Genomic DNA, 16,028 nt, shown 5'->3' on the forward strand with positions numbered 1-16,028 from the left:
AAAAGGGCCTTTCAGCATTTTATGTCTTGGCAGAGTTACAATTGGACAAAATGCGTTATTCAATATCCACAATGGACATTTGACTAAGCTTTCTTTATTTATCTAAATCAAAAAACATTCTATCAAGTGCAAGTACAGAAGAAGCACTTTATTGACTTCCTAATTGAAATTTGCTGCTATGTCCATTAAAAAAATTATAAACGCTGTAACATGATATTACAGTAGTGTTCTAATACAGCATAATTGCAAGTTGGCTCTAAAAAACATCATTTATATAAAAAAAGGGATACTAAGAAAGAAATTCCAAGGAAAGAACATTTTTTAATTGAGAATTTAATTTCACTGCTTTCATTGAGACCAAGGAGCTGCATCTGGAACTTTCAGATAAATCTGGACAATGTTTGTAAAAACATCATGTTTTTCTTGGAGCATTATGAAGTCCACATAATAAAATGGACATTTTTGACACAACTCAGCTCTCCTATTAAATTGGACAACCAACAGGCAATTGTAAGAGTGGTGACCAAAGAGCTTGGATGAAACAGCAGAAATCGCCCAACAACAATCTTTTCAATGCTTCATGTGTTGGACTCTTTGGGAAAGTGACTGAAAGAGGGCCAATTTTGAGAAACACCAACAGTACTGCGCTGATCTAGAAACCATGTGAAGCATTTTAAATTGATGAAACAAAATTTGTGCTCTTTGGCCTGAATGCTAAGCACTGTGTTGCCCAAGTAACTCCTCCCCTTTCATCAATCAAGAACGGTTGACGCAGGATTAGGCCTGTACCTTATAGGGCTTCTTTTAAGAAACTGGAAAATTTGATGGAGACACAGGGAATATGGCTAGAGCCAGATCCAAATCCTTGAAGAGATTCTGTTTCAGTCAGCCAGAGATATCACTTAAGTTTTATTTTCCAGAAGGACAATGACCTTAAGTAAAAAGTAAATACTATTTAAAGAAATGGCCGGCAAAAAATATGAAATATTCTGAAATGACACAGTCAGAGCCCAGACTTCAATTCAATTGGGAGGGGAAAATATGTAGAATCACTTGAAAATTGCAGAATGAATAAAATCTTGGTACAGTTTAGGTAGAAAACTAAATAAGCAAAGACTTAATGCTGTAGAACTGCATTGAATGGTGTTGAATTTGGGAGGTAAATACATTTTTAAATGAGAGAAAAATCTTTATTTTGTTTAATAACATTAATGTTACCAAAATTTGAAAGGAAAAGAAAATGCAAGGAATAGAATTTTTAATTGATAGAATAAATAGAATTGTTTTCCCAACTCAATGGTAAACAACATAGTTGCTGTGCCACTAATGCACAGATGAGTTCACATACACATGCTTAATCTCGCTCGCTTACTCCGATTTTTTCATGCAAAACAGTCAGTGAAATGGAACATTTGGGGAACTCTCCTTTTCAGTTTCATTTCTATTTCCCTTTCTAAACACAGGGCTTGAACCCTGCCAGTCGTGCCATATTTGATCACAATCAAGGCAGAGTAGGCTATAGGCAATTTCAGAGTGGCTAACAATAGCAAGCTAGCTTTGAAAGCATTAGATCCCACCCTCCCTTCAGAGCGCTTTCCAAAGTTCGTCCAATAAATGCAATCATTAGACAAAAGTTTTTTTGGTCCTGAGATTTCTACAGATGATATTTGTGCATTTACTACTTCTATCATTGATTGCTATCAGTTTCAACCAGTTCCTACCCTACCTTTCACTGGTCTGATCAAACCAGAAAGGATAATAATTAAAGTTCTGTCTGATAATGTAAAGCACACACGAAAATTATTATTTTAAACGATGAACCATTTCTTCTGCCATTAGTCCAATTTTAAGCTCACTACAGGAGATAAAATATATACACACGTGTTTATCTGATTCATATTGAATAAAATAATGATTTGTTCAATTACAGGAATGCAAGTGCTGATATTGAGAGCTGTGTTAATGTATTTGACTGAGGTAACATTACTGTGCATCTCTTCCCCTATGGCCCAGTCTCATTAAATATGAAGGCATATAAGACAGAGGCTTTATTGTTTCCTTACATCTATAAATGATTTTAAATTTTGGTTGTGGAGCATTTGGAATAGCAGAAGCCCTGGCAATCATGGCATGACCCTGATTCTCAATTGAAGTGAGGAAAATGACAATACAAATTGGCAAAATTTAACACAAAACTTTTATGTTTTTAAACAATTCACAAGACTTTTATGACTTTTTAGTCATTTGTTTGAGCTTGACAGACCATGGTCACCATTCACTTTCAGTAAATTAAAAAGAGCCTCCTTCCGTACATCTATTTTGTGGTCCATGGGGGAAAAATCTGAGAAAATTAAGCCAGAATGATCCTTTTTGAGCAAGCTTTTACACAATAGATATCAGAATCTTTGAATCACACAGATTATTTAAATAGCAAAAGTCCCAGTTTTATTTCTTGTCCTCTGATTGTCGAAGAATAATTATGGAGGTCAATTCACAAACACATGCACATGCTCTCAGGGGACTTGTAAATGTCACAGGCAATCAGCTCTCTCTGGCTCAATTCATTTCATTAGTCTGACTGATTAAATACCTGAGGATAAACCAATACATCTTCAGTGCTCAATCTCTTTAACTAGGATTTCGAAGGCAAGATCATTCTTTGCTCACTTAGTTTCTGTGGGAGTTTCCATTTGTTTTCCTTGTTTTAGAAGAATTAGAAACACCTGGGTTACCTTAATTAACTACTTTTGGTTCCAGATCAAACAAATAAGAAAACTCATGAACTCTGACGCTGCAACATATGAAATTTCTCAGGTTCTGAAAGGCATTAGATCACAAAAACAGGTTGTTACCTGCAAAAGCAATTATTTGCATACAAAACTGCTTTCTCTCACACACACACACACACATAAACGCTCAATGTTGGAGGTAACCAGATTCTTTGTCAACCAGACATTCATTGCCTTGGGCTCAGAAGGTGATATTAAACTATTCAGAGCTGTTCGACTGCAAGCAGCAATCGAGTTTGGAACAGGATGACGTTCAATTACTAAATACGCCGTCACACCTCAATCTTGTCCATGTGGCTGCTATAGCTTGGGTTTCAATCAAAAAGGCAGCCAAATATTCTGTTACAGCAAAGCACTGGCTACTAGAATGAAAAATGACTTAAATGCAGTTATACAAAACATATTTTGCTGGATAGACCCTGACACTCTAAAATGCATTCTTATATAGCCTAAGTTTTATTCCATTAATGCAAATTATACCAAGTATTATATGTATGGTATCATTAAAAAATGTATTATGTTGCAAATAAAAACAGCACCTTTTTTTTTTTTTTTTTTAAATGATATGATAAATTATTGCAGAACAGTGATAAGAACTTTGAATTTGCTACATAATGCAATGGAGACACATAATAATACTGATCATTAATACATAATACTTTTATCATACTATAAACCGGTGGTACTCAAAATGATTTGCTTCAGAACACAAATTTTACATTGGAGTTGTGACTCATGTTTGTCCTTGCTGGATGTGACCCTGTGTTCAATGTAGTCTGAGTCATCCTTTCTTTTACATTCCATATTTTGTTCATAGTTTTTGAGAATGAAGGGATGTCAAGCAACATGCCATGTTACCATCTGTCTGATTTGGCTAGCTGAATTGGCGCTGATTGGTCACACGGCCTTGACGCCAACAACAAAAGGTGTGAGAAGCATTTTAACTCCCTTTTAAAAGTTGATAAGCATCTGTTTTTTTACCGTGACTATGTACGATTATTTGCTAGGTTGCATTCTGTTATTTGCATAGTGTCAGAAGCATTGTTTTCCCTGCTGTCAGAATAGACCTGCAACTGCAGTACATTTTTGGGTCATGACCGACCAGTTGAGAACCACTGCTATAAACAACCGAAAATAAGTGATCATTTTCTCAAATCTCCCCTCCAGCACTACCATTAACATATAAACATCTCCTCCCAGAAACTGTTCAGAATTCAAATGTGCAGATCTGAGGATGTGAGGAGATTTTAAAAAAGCAGCTCTCAGACAGCCCGTCAGTTTAGAGAAACATAAGAAATGTGAGCGCTCACCAACACCTGCTTTTAGGCGCTCTGTATACAGAAATGCAGCTGCTACATTAAACTACACAGCAACCATATTACAGAAATAATAAAACCAAAAACACTTTCTGCAAAGAAATACAAGCTGATTATTTCCAAATATGGAGAATGATCAAATAAAACAAATTTGTAATGGTGCATTTAAAAAATAGGTAATTGTGGCAGTTTTCATGGAACTTGATTATTTCAAATATGTTTTGGCTGAACTTAAAAATGTCAAGTCATTTACCTGCAGCTCCAGATTAGTCACAGGAATTTATGACCAAAGATGGTAGATTTCAAATCTTGCATTTTGAGGGGTCCAAGTGCAAGTGCATTGAGATGAATGGGAATGTTAACAGGTTTTTCTTTCATATTACAGACTTCCTGGAATGACATGCAAAAGGAGTCAACATCAAGTCACTATTCATGACAACAAAATGAAGAAAAGCAATGTAAAAAACTGTCAAATAATATACATTTTTCATGCTTTGAAGAATGCAAATGAGACTTTATTTTTCAGCATTTCTTTAATGTATAATAGCAATGTTTGTAGAACATGGTTTTGCCTTTACTGTTCTGTTGCTCTTCTCTTGTCCATTCGTGCAAACAGAGCACAAAGTCATCTCTGGCTTCTGCATGAGCTCTTAACCTCTAAGACACAGATTTTTAAGTATGCGATTGGATGTTAAGTGAGCAATTAGACTATTGCTTAACCTTACCTCCACATTTATTTCACCAATTAATTGTAGAATAATAGAGTCATTAATCCAGTAATAACCAGTTGGTATTCTTAGAAAGCAGTAACGGTTGTCAGAGATGTATTTGTATTGTAAGGCAGACAACAATAACCCAGAATTCCAACCCAGAATTCATCTGTATTGTCTTCTCTAACTTCTGGTGTTGAAAAAGAGAAAGTCCCAAAAAATTCCTATGAAGAATTAAGACAATAACAGTTTGGTATATTTGTACCGCAATTCAGGTTCAAGACTGAATCCAGTATGAAAAGGCAGGATGAAGCACATTCAAATAATTGAAATTACTGTATTTGGATATCAAAGGAATTGTATGACCCAAGTCCTGTTTGTTGTATGTCACATCATGAACTAGATAGTTCAAACAAATTACATGGGGACAAATTTCAGTGGCGTTTATTTGAAGGACAAAAGGCAACAGGAATGGACCAGCTCTGCACTCATATGCCTGTCAGTTCCTTATGATTACATGAAGACTGAACTTTACTTTGAAGCTCACTTGTAAAATTCTTAAATGTCAGGTCAATGAGCACATAATACAGCGTTTGTCTGTAATCTTGCTTTTTAATGTCTCCTACACAGAGATCAGCTTAATATGACAAACCATTATAGGTGAGTCATAAATTAGAACTGTTCCAGGTTTTCTTCAATGACTGAAGGCTATATAGCAGGGCTAAATGCAAACGCATTATTTTACTCTTATTTTACATTATTTTACTCTTGCTTGCTTTCACTCTCTTGTCCATTTCATCCACTCAGTACTACACAAGGACACACTACATTTTCTTTAACTCCGATATGTTAACATGCAACATTTCACATCAAGGATGCAAAGAAAAAAAAAACACAAGGATGATATTTATTAAATATCCCAAACATGTTTTGTTTCCCTCATTCGGCCTCACAGTGTGCTCTTCTATGCATTTTCATTAGCTGCAACAGTGTGTAATTTGGCTCCCCGGAGCCACTTACAATTTGCAATAGCTAAGATCCAATGTCCTCTGGTAATTATTTGTAAACATGGGCAGCATCACAAATGCGGCTGGCAAAAATTCTTGGCCTGCAACATTTTAGGACTGCACAGAAAATATTTAATTGTTTTTAGATGTACAAAAAATAAATATTTCAGTTATGATTAAAATAATGCATATATATGAACACTCTGTAGCTCTGTTCTAAAAAGCACAAAACGCAAATATTGGCAAAAAATTGCCGCAATGTATTTGGGGTTTTGCTTTTCCACAGAGGAGGAATAAAGTTAACATGAAATGATGCTTTTGGCCCATTTACTTCTCAATGTTAAGTATTTATGAGTGAAATTGGGTATGTAACAAGAAAAAATGTGTACATGTACAGAACATGTACAGATTTTATCCATCAGAATTGAAGGGATCGCAAAAAGTGGTATCAAGTATAGCTGGAGGGGAAGAGTTGAAGGAAAGAGGTGTTGGAAAACGGAAAACGGAAAAGGGAAAACGATTACATGAAGAAATTTATTAAGAAAGTAAATTGGGTAAATTCTTATTTGTGACCCTGGATCACAAAACCAGTCTTATGTCGCACGGGTATATTTGTGGCAATAGCCAACAAAACATTGTATGGGTCAAAATTATAGATTTTTTTTTTATGCCAAAAATCATTAGGATATTAAGTAAAGATCATGTTCCATGAAGATATTTTGTAAATTTCCCACCTTAAATATATAAAACATTTATTTTTGTGAATGGATGCAGCACTATCGCCAATAGAAATGGACAACTTTAAAGGCAATTTTCTCAATATTTCGATTTTATTTTATTTCAAATTCCAGATTTTCAAATAGTTGTATCTCGGCCAAATATTGCCCTATACTAACAAACCATACATCAATGAAAAGATTATGTATTCAGCTTTCAGATGATGTATACATTTCAATTTTTTAAAAAAATTACCCATAAGACTGGTTTTGTGGTCCAGGGTCACATTTGATGTTGACTGATGCTGACAACATTTGACAAATGCTTTGTAAAAGAGGAATATTTTAGCATTAACTTACATACATTCCTTCATATGATTTGTGTGTTAACTAATCCTCGTATTCAATCAGAAAAAAAAAAAGAAAAAAAAAAAGAAGGGTGGGGACCCTTACTTCTGAAGCTCAATAGTCGTACATTTTTTTTCCCCAAAGCCCCATTCCTGTTTATTGCTGTGCACTGCGCTCTATCACCCCTCATCACCTTTAGCCAGAGCCTAGCATTTAGGAACAGATTACTGCTGGATTATGGGTATGGTCCAAAGTGCTCTCTCTGCACCCGGAGCACGTCCCTGTAGCCCCTGATGCCCACTCAGAGAGGCAGTCTACGGCTGACTGTGTTCTCCCTTAGAGAGACATTTGCAGAATTAAAGTCTTGCTGTCTCCAGACTTCACCAGCATAGGCAGACTGTTTATGACAACTCGATGGTCCCTTCAGAACAGCATGGATTTTAAAGACAAATACTTCTTCAGTTTTGCAGACAGGAGATATTGGTAGCATCTGCTATGACATTTTGCTCATGGTGTAAGTACACAGTTCTGGAAGGGTGCAAAGTACAGGCGTGTTTCTTTTAATGGTTTAAAAAATACTGCAATTAAACCCCTCAGCAGTCACTTATAATGCTGCCAAGACAAGTACTGTGCTAATTTGCCTTTCAGGTTTACATTGACATTTACCACAGTTCAGGGGTGTAAAAAGGACAGAAAAATCGTTGGGTACTGACTGTTATAAATGTATTTAAACAGCAAAATCTCTAGGCAACAACATAGTTGAAAGTATTTTTCCCCCAGATTTAGGCTCAACAATTATTATATTTAGCTTACTTAGTTTTACAGACTAAAATGGAAGATTTTCTCATTAAAATGATGCAGACACCATGTAAGGGTTCAACTTTCAAATTAAATAAATCTATAAATTCTGTAGACAATCGTTAGCATAATTTTTGGACAACTAAAACGTCCCTCTTATTATTCCCTCTTTTATAGGCTATAGTAATCAGCACCACCCCGTCCCTTAACTCGCCGCCCTTCGCCAGGTTCCCGACTGGAGTGGGTGCGATTGGAGAGGAGGGGCGCTGAGAGAATTGGCGGCGTGTGATAAGGCACACCTGACGAGAAAGAACCCTCATCACCGCCGCTGTTAAAGGGATACTCCACTTTTTTTGGAAATAGGCTCATTTTACAACTCCCCCAGAGTTAAACAGTTGAGTCTTACCGTTTTCGAATCCATTCAGCCAAACTCTGGGTCTGGCGGTACCACTTTTAGCATAGCTATAGCATAGATCATTGAATCGGACAGGACCATTAGCATCTCTCTCAAAAAAATGACCAAAGAGTTTCGATATTTTCTGTCCTATTTAAAACTTGACTCTTCTGTAGTTACATCGTGTACTAAGACCGACGGAAAATGAAAAGTTGCGATTTTCTAGGCTGATATGGCTAGGAACTATACTCTCATTCCTGCGTAATAATCAAGAAACTTTGCTGCCGTACCATGAGTCCAGCAGGCGTAATGATATGACGCGGCGCCTGAAAATAGTCCCCAGCTCAGTAACTTCCAACGTGACCGGGACTAAGTTTGTCTAACCTATTAGACCTATTTTCAGGCGCCGCGTCATATCATTACGCCTGCTGCACCCATGGTATGGCAGCAACGTTTCTTGATTATTACGCAGGAATGAGAGTATAGTTCCTAGCCATATCAGCCTAGAAAATCGCAACTTTACATTTTCCGTCGGTCTTAGTACACGATGTAACTACAGAAGAGTCAAGTTTTAAATAGGAAAAATATCGAAACTCTTTGGTCTTACCCCTTACCTGGACCCATCCCATCTCTTCACTACCCATCCTTCACGATTCCCTGGCACGACTAGGACACCAGATCCTCTTTTGTTTCCCATTTTCAGACATTTTATTTTTATTTACTTTAATAAATGCCTCTCCGAGGCCTGACACCACTCCTACTGTATCTGTCGCTTGCTCCTCCCGCCACAATATATTAAACTATTAACATGACCATGAGACCAAAGATTGTCAGAATATACTGTATACAGTCATGAGGCTTTGTTATATTTAAGTTGTGGTGATCTGCAAAATATATGTAGTTTAAATTATGGCCTAAAGAGATTTTTTTCTTATTCTTGGAAAACCAACTGAGTAAGATCAAGTATTCAGTTAAAATGTGTGTATGATGAAGAACAACTCAAGTAACTGCTGCTGTTCTTAGCACACTTTTTCTTACCAAAGTGACTGGTGCAAGCTTACCACAGTTTTGCTTAAAGTATGGACAAGAAAGATCTTTCAATAAGCTGTCCACTGTCTGAAGTCAAACCACCACTCAAAGTATTTGATCATCATTGATATAAGCCCTCCCTGGAATCCGCTCCCTTTATCTGGTGTGTGATCTGTCTCTTGCTTTGGGCTCTGTAATGAGGTGCTGTATCGATCCGTTGAGTGCATGTGAAATACAGCGCAGTGAGCCATCTGCCAAACTGCACTAATTCAGACTGATTGCACCAGCATTAGCACAATACAAGTATATGAGCCGTTACCATGGTATCAGCATTGTGACAGCATCACAACTTCCTTAAAGGTTTGAAGGGATGCTGAAATGACAGGCAAATGTGTTGGTGAGAACTAATGAAATGACAGAATTCTAATTAATAATACTTTATATGATGAATTAGAAAATTTAAGGTAATATTTCACACACACAAAAAAAATTCTGTCATCATTTACTCACCCTAATGTTGTTCAAAATGTTGTCATTTTCTTTCACCCATATTTCACCCGATAAGTCGTTGTTCACAGACAATCTTGCCTTACCAACTGATAAAAGGTTGAAGTTTATAATGTAACTTAAAGGGATAGTTTCCCCAAAAATTCCCTGTTCATTTATTCACCCTCAGGCCATCCAAGATGTAGGTGTGTTTTTTTATTTTTTTCAGTAAAACGTTTCGCTTCATAAGACCTCAATGAATCGTCAGGAGCCATGGTTATTAATTTTGTCTTGCTTGTTTATGTTTTTTGTTTTTTTTGACTCTGTGACAGTAGATATTGACTTGCTTTATATGAATGATCAAGGATCACGGTTTCAGCTAAAAATCTTCTTTACTGTTCTACTGAATAAAAAAAGACCCAATGGCCCAATGGAGGCATCCGGTCAGCGGGGAAGGTCTCTGCGTGTTACTGTCTTTTCTCGTGGCAAAGTAATTTGATTAAATGAAACACTTTTTCTCATATGAATTTTCTCGTTATTTCATCTGACTCCATAAATGAAAAGGTTTGAATGATATCTGTGCATCATTAAATGTGAGCGAATGTTTGACTATTCCTTTGAACTCTTTACTGAAAATAATGTCAGAGTCGATTAAAATCAAATCAAATGTTTACAATTTATTATGTCAGGTAAATGTATCATGCCAATTTCATAATCAGTTCAAAGATAATAGATATGTGTGCCAGTAATCTATAAACTCTTAAAAACCTTATTACCTTTTGTTTTACTTCTTTGGGAATGAGACTTTTTTTTTTACCAGTTGCACAGAGACATTTAAAAAGATACCAAACGTGTAATACTGTATGATAATTATTCACAGTATAGATTCTTGGGTGAATTTTGTTGATCTCAGCATGAGGGATGGGGGAAGAGGGGAAGAAATGTAGATTAGGATTGCTTAGGTGAGACTTGCATCTCAAATAATAGTGCTAGTTTCACAAGAGAGAGTTCAAATTTTAATTTCCAGAAAGGTCCTTTGTCCTCTCAGGGAGTGGTCGTTCCTCAAGTAGACTACCTGGCATTTATCTAATTTCTCAAGTCTTACAAGGGTGAGGAAATTACCAGCAAATTTTCATTTTTGGGTGAACTATCCCTGTAACTTACTGTACAACAGAAATTACATCTTTGTGAAAGCTTCATGTAAAGTCTACAATGGGACATTTGAAATTCCATTTTCCATGCATTTTGATCCACTTAAATGTGTAAAGGATTTTTTTTTTTGTACGTTTTTTTAGTTGCCTCAGTAAAGATGAACAAGAGAAGCAATAGTCAACGTCTCTCCAGAGAGCAGATAGTGAAGACACTGAACCAAGAGATTTTGTTTCATTATGTGATTATAGCTATCTCTTGAAAAAAGAGAGTCATGAGGACATGTACTCTAACTGAGTGATGTATAATAATAAATCAATTTACTGCTCTACTCACACTATCTCACATTGATCTAAGTTCACATGTATTACAATGACACCTTTGCCAACAACAACACATTTACAAACTTTTTTGCATGCTATCTTTGATACCCTGCCAATAATCTTTCAGAGTGGCTTGTTTTGCCTTGATTCAAGTGAGTTATAGTTAACACATTTTCACCTTACAGTATATCACCAGCCGACCTACACAATCAATCAATACATTAGTACAAAATGAATGTTACAATGGTGTCTAAATTCCTTTTGCATTCCACTTTTTTATTATTCTCTTTTGTGTTTCTTGCCCTATGTGAGCTTGGAATCTAAAGATGTAGCCAGATCCCATAAACATGACAGAACATAAATACTATATATATCAATAGACAAAGATGAAGAGATGTCTAAATTATCTTTTTTTCTGGAAAAAATATGTTCCCAAGGCCCTGGCTCATAAAATGAAGCAGCTCCCATTAGAAGACTATGGCTGAGTAGAAAATGCTTTTCTAGCAGGGACAAAAACTAGAAGTCAAACGTGATATTCATGAATTTTTTTTCTGTACAGTCCCAACGATCACACAATCTTTAAACATGAATACAGGAAATATACGTTATGCATTTTAATATCAGAACTGCTACTGTTATTCCTGACTGTTAATTAAGCATCTGGAGAAATATAGGCACTGATTCTTTTTCTCTCAAACAAACAAAACACAATGTCCATCACATACAGCTATTTTACAATCTCCTTTTAAATTATGCAATTCGGATGGCAATTTTCCTCAAGGGTTTTATATCAGCGCAGTAACTGCCAGCTGTTCATTTGCCCCAATAAAGTAAAATGAGATGCAGTAAGACATAAATATAGTGTTTATGTCAGACATGTTCTGACATAAATACTTATAATTAATTTTAATTACAGTGAATGTGCTCATTTTCTTGCTTATCATCGCAGAGAAAAAGCCAAATTAGAGAAACTTTCACAATCATCCTCTTGTAATTCTTCTCTAGCAGTTGTACACAGATTAACAATGTTGATTTAAACCAGGCCATTTTAGATACAGTAGCTGATGGATTATTGATGGGAAAATAGCATTAAATAATTCAAGTTAATCTAGATTGAACCCATATCCCAAAGTGTTGCTAAATTACTTAAATCATGTGGATTCATTCGGATTTGAGTAGAAAGTGCTGTTTGTTTAGCTGCATGTGGAGTTTACATGAACCACACAACTGACTTATTTTTATTTTTTTAAAAGGGTGAATAGTTCACTCGATTGTTTTATTGCAATTTTGATATTTACAGTGCGTTTTCAAACGGTTTTCTGTGCGCCAACCCTTGCTGATTGCATGCGGTGTGAAACCGGTCGAAAAAGTGCTGTCATAAGACTCATAAGGTCGATCTCACTTAAAAATGATGTGAATCGAATAAAAACAAAAGAAAAAGTAAGCTACTCATGACAGTCCATCTTACAAAAATTAACGAATAAGATCCTATGAATTCACATGAATCAGCCACTGATTGACGAGATTAAAGGGGTGGTATAACGCCCTTTTCACAAGATGTAAAATAAGTCTTTGATGTCCCCAGAGTGTGTATGTGAAGTTTTAGCTCAAAATACCCCACAGATATTTTTATATAGCATGTTAAAGTTGTCACTTTCTGAGGGTGAGAAAAAACGCACCGTTTTTGTGTCTGTCCCTTTAAATGCAAATGAGCTGCTGCTCCAGGCACAGAGGGCGGAGCTTCAAGAGCTTGTGTCCTTTTACCTCACACAGACATGCACTGGAAATTTCAAAAACCTTTAGCCTTTTATGTTCAAACCGAAGTCAGAAAGATGGAGAGACTCAAGAAGAAGTGACAACATGTAAACAACATTTCTGAATGGTTAGTTGGTGAATTTATGTAGCTTATGTGTAGTTATCTTCTAGTCATTGATTAGCATATTCTGTCTTGATAATCTATAAATTGCGTTCCGAGGACAGGGTTTATGTAAATTTTAGGGTTAGTGATGTCACTAACCCGGGAGGAATGTCGTGTAGTCCTTACCAGCCGTTTGTTGTAGTCCTTAAAAAGCTATTTCTTTAAAAGAAAATATCTCCCTTTGCTTTGAAATTTGAACGTTATAACTTTGCAGATGTTGTTTATGCTCAAATAGCAACAGTACACACTAAATAAAGTTAGAAAAGTGAAATCATATTCAACCACCCCTTTAAAAAAAAAAGACTTTTACTTAAAAACAAGACATTTATCATTTACTTAAAACAAGACTGATTGTCGAGATTTAGAATTAGATTTTAGGTCCTATATCACAAATCCATCAAGTTACAATTTCTTTTTTTACTAAAATTATGAAAATACAAATTGTGCTCCAGTGTAGGTTTACATTGCGGATACAGAGAGAAGAGAACTTCTCTCAACTTTATTTTGACCAGATAAAAGACTACTTTGAGATTATTTTGACAAACATGTTAATAGTGCATTATTTTCAACGTGTTTATTGCTATCCCCATAGATATCATATAATAAAGTCTAGATGTCTCGTCCGCGCTGCTGGCCAATGGAGGTAGACGTCCGTACACGGCGGCCATCTTGCCACAGGGAGCTCGCTCACTCGTAACATTGTGTTTTAATGGTGCATGTACTTTTAAATAACCATAACTTGCTCAATTTTCTACCGATTTTAAAACGGTTTGGTTTGTTATAAACGTCAGAGATGTAGTTATGACACTGCATACATATGAATAATTATAACAACGGACTTCCATATGAAAGAATTATAGCCACGTTAATAACGTTTGTAAGAAACCAAACCGTTTGTAAATCCGTCAAGATTTCAGCGAGATTAGAGGATTTGTGTGTGTGCTGATCACTCACCTTAATTCAGATACCACAGAGCCAAAGCCCGTCTACGGAAAGCCTATTCACTCCAACGCCCTATTAAGTCCTATTGGTTGTAGTTCCAATCAGAGTTCCACTGGGGAAGTGCAAAATGAATGGGAGTCAATGGGGCTAGACGGCTAAATTTGTCTCTTTCACCCGATTGCCGTTGAGAAATCTCAGATTTGATTGTAGGTTTTGCAAGTTCAACATGGGTTATAGATCGAAAGTTGAATGAACGAGTACTTATTTCTTTTCTATTTCTTACAGGTTGAGTTGTTGTTGCCCATAACTCGCTAGCATTCTGCTAATGACGTCAGCATTCTGACGTCATTGACATTTTGAAAGACTTTTTAAAGCAAATAAGTGACTGTAAAAAATCTAACACCAAGCAATGTGTAATTTCTTTGCATCCCCTTTTGAAAACAACATTCAAATTACTAGACAAAAAATTATATCCTAAGAGAAGTGGATTTTGAGCGGTATAGCTCCATAGACCTCCATTCATTCTGCACTCGTCATGTGAGCGCCCTCATATGGAACAAGAGTGGAACTGCAACCGGAAGTTTATCGAGTTGCACTTTTCCCCTCATTAGACTTTCTCTGACAGAGCTCGCCAGAAAGCTTCCCTGTGACAAGATGGCCGCTGGTGATGCCGTTCGAGACTCCGCCTTAAGACATCTAGCCTTATATGGATGGCTAGCCCTGCAAAAATAGACGTAGCACAAGTAATTCGCGTGCGATGCATCTGGTTGCCCTGACAACCTCAGCTTGCTGCTGCTATATGTAATCAGTAAAACCACTTGAATGGTACACAGTGTTTACTATAGAAAAGCTAAAATGTAAAGTGTGACTGACCAAACCGACTCACTTGGTTTGCCCCCCAGCTCAAATGTTAAGCTACACCTATGACAAAAATAAAAACAAACTTTAGGCGTCCCAGAGAATCATCTATTGATCAATATTATGACAATCATTCACATAGGCTCGCCTCTACAAGCAGACACCACAACCCTGGAAAAGGATGTACACATTGTTGATTCAGAAAAAAACTCACATTGATTGTCCAGTTAAAGCTCAGTAGAATGATAGGCTACATTTAATTTAGCCTAAAATAACTGCATCATTCGGCTCACAACAATTAGCACAATAAACATAATAAACAAACATTCGCTTTACTTGTTTCATTCAAATAATAAAAAATTGGCTCTGTTCACTGGCCCTGGCATGATGCGCCGCAATTTAAATGCTGGTTTATTTTACAGAGCACGGATCTAGTCAAAATGTTTACAGAAAGCTGCTCAGAATTTCGAGTTGTTGCCATCATATTAGCACCCCTAGAATATGGGCTGAACACACACACACACACACACACACACACACACACACACACACACACACACACACACACACACACACACACACACACACACACACACACACACACACACACACACACACACACACAGGCCTACTGGTAGGCTATATATGGTTTACTGAACACACACACACACACACTTCTTGTACCTCTTTTTGAGGACATTCATTGAAACAAAGCAATCTCTAGCTCCTTACCCTAACACTATCCTATCCATCACAACTGTCAATGATAGCGTTAATGAGATTCAGGGAGGACCAGCCTCTTTTATCTAGCCACGCCCCCTCCAGCGTAGTGGTTCCCAAACCTGTCCTGGAGTACCCCCAACACTGCACGTTTTCTTTGTCTCCCAAATCAAACACACCTGATTCAACTTATCAGCTCATTATCACATGGGTTAATGAGCTGATGAGTTGAATCAGGTGTTGATTAGGGAGACAAAGAAAACGTGCAGTGTTGGGGGTACTCCAGGACAGGTTTGGGAACCACATCATACGGCATTATGAACGTAGAGGAAAATTAAGCCAATTCAAAGTTTCAAACCTTAAACGTAGAAAGAACTCGAACCTGTTTGCAGCCATACTTAACCCATTAAAATTAAATTGTCTCTTTCATTCCTTGCTTCGTGAAAAGCAATCTAGTTTGGACTGGAGTTGTTTTGATCATTCTGAAATTAGAGCTGTTGCATTTTCAGTTGACTGGAATGCTTT

The sequence above is a fragment of the Leuciscus leuciscus genome (genome assembly GCF_965113295.1).
Source record: "Leuciscus leuciscus genome assembly, chromosome: 14".
Taxonomy (NCBI): domain Eukaryota; kingdom Metazoa; phylum Chordata; class Actinopteri; order Cypriniformes; family Leuciscidae; genus Leuciscus; species Leuciscus leuciscus.